Below are 2,247 nucleotides of genomic sequence, written 5' to 3' on the forward strand. Positions count from 1 at the left end.
TAATTATATGATATTTTTATTGATATTGATTATATTATTATATATTATTTATTGCTCATTTTATTAGAAATGCACCAATTATTAGAAATTTCATTAGTATTATATTCGACATTAATGCTATTTTTGCCCCAAAAGCTGCTATTTTCGTGATTTTGCTCAAATTATTTTATTATTAATTTCATTATAATTATTATTATTTTATCATCTTAGCAGATGATAAAACATTATATTTTTAACAATTTAAATTATATTATCAGAAATACTTTTAAATATTTTTTATAATGCATTTCATTTCCTTGTTAAATTTTACAAATACTTTTTATTAAAATTATTTTTCATATTTTAATAAATGTTTTTGCTCTTATTAGCGTTTTTCACAGAAAAAGCTCTTCTTTATTATTATATTTTTTATTATTTTTTATTTATATTTTTAAATAAAATTGTGTTTACATTTATAAATTATTACTTTATATATTTATTAATTATTATTGATAATAATTCTATTAATAATTATATTATTAATTCTATTAGTTCTATTATTTTTATATTTCTGTTATATTAGATACCCAACATTTTACCAAATTCGGTAAAATAACTAAAATTTAATTGAAAACAACCAAAACATAAAATTCTGAGAAAAACAACCCGGGATTTTCAGCACTATTTTTAACCCAAACCGCCTGTTTTTTTCCCCAAAAGGCCTCATTTGCCTGGGGCAGCTGCTTTTGGCCAAAAACACCCCGTTTTAGCCCAAAACACTGCCCCCGAGGGGGGAGGAGAAACTCAAAAACAACAATAAAGGTTAAAAATAGGGGGAAAAAAATAAGGTTAAAAATAGGAATTTGACCATTTCGGGCTCTTTTTTCGCGCCACTGGCAAGTGAAGCCCAGGGGAGTTGTGGGGTGGACTGGTTCATACTGGGATATACTGGGACATACTGGGAGACCCCAAACACCCCATACCCTGCTGCAGGAGGCTTACTGGGCCACACTGGGATATACTGGGCCACACTGGGATATACTGGGCCATACTGGGAGACCCCAAACACCCCATACTCTGCTGCTGGAGGCTTACTGGGCCATACTGGGAGGCATCTGTACCCCATAACCAGCTGCAGGAGGCTTACCGGGCCACACTGGGATATACTGGGCCATACTGGGAGACCCCAAACACCCCATACTCTGCTGCTGGAGGCTTACTGGGCCATACTGGGAGGCATCTGTACCCCATAACCAGCTGCAGGAGGCTTACCGGGCCACACTGGGATATACTGGGCCATACTGGGAGACCCCAAACACCCCATACTCTGCTGCTGGAGGCTTACTGGGCCATACTGGGAGGCATCTGTACCCCATAACCAGCTGCAGGAGGCTTACTGGGCCACACTGGGATATACTGGGCCATACTGGGATATACTGGGCCATACTGGGAGACCCCAAACACCCCATACTCTGCTGCTGGGGGCTTACTGGGCCATACTGGGAGGCACCTGTACCCCATAACCAGCTGCAGGAGGCTTACTGGGCCACACTGGACTATACTGGGACATACTGGGGGACACCAAACACCCCCTACACTGCTGCAGGAGGCTTACTGGGCCATACTGGGATGTACTGGGCCATACCGGGCTATACTGGGCCATACTGGGAGGCATCTGTACCACATAACCAGCTGCACGAGCCTTACTGGGCCATACTGGGATATACTGGGCCATACTGGGCTATACTGGGCTATACTGGGGGACAGCCATACCCCATAACTAGCGGCAGGAGGTTTACTGGGGCCATACTGGGCTATACTGGGAGGCAATATTACCCTATAACCAGCCGCAGAAGCTTTACTGGGCCATACTGGGTCATACTGGGCCATACTGGGAGGCAATACAAACCCAACCCACAGCGAACGCACTCCGAGGTCTTTTGGCCACTCTGAGCCACCGTAGCGTTTGCATAGGGGGCATCCCGAAGCCCTTAATCTACCTAGCAACGCGCTCTGATTGGCCCTGCCGCACTCGTAGGTGGTGCGGCCTGGAGGCGTGCCGTTTCCCCTAGCAACCGCGTTCCTCCCCTAGCAACCGCGTTCCACCCCTAGCAACCGCGTTCCACCCCTAGCAACCGCGTCCCTCCCCCTAGCAACGACGCGACGCCCCCTGGCAACGGCGCACCGCCCCCTAGCAACAGCGCACCGCCCCTAGCAACAACGCCGTCCTCCCCTAGCGACGGCGCCGTTCCCATAGCAACGGCGCCG

At 45.2% G+C, this 2,247-nt stretch overlaps 1 long non-coding RNA gene across 1 annotated transcript; it reads right to left on the reverse strand.

Moving 5' to 3' along the window:
- Positions 1 to 1,455: 1,455 nt before the first annotated feature.
- On the reverse strand, positions 1,456 to 1,740 carry LOC121063210. Its single transcript, XR_005815921.1, has 3 exons — positions 1,687 to 1,740; positions 1,595 to 1,643; positions 1,456 to 1,489 (listed from the first exon to the last, which is right to left on the reverse strand). It is a non-coding gene; the product is annotated as an uncharacterized LOC121063210 (long non-coding RNA).
- Between the last annotated feature and the right edge of the window lie 507 nt (positions 1,741 to 2,247).

This window comes from Cygnus olor, unplaced genomic scaffold (assembly GCF_009769625.2).
Source record: "Cygnus olor isolate bCygOlo1 unplaced genomic scaffold, bCygOlo1.pri.v2 scaffold_103_ctg1, whole genome shotgun sequence".
Taxonomy (NCBI): Eukaryota; Metazoa; Chordata; class Aves; order Anseriformes; family Anatidae; genus Cygnus; species Cygnus olor.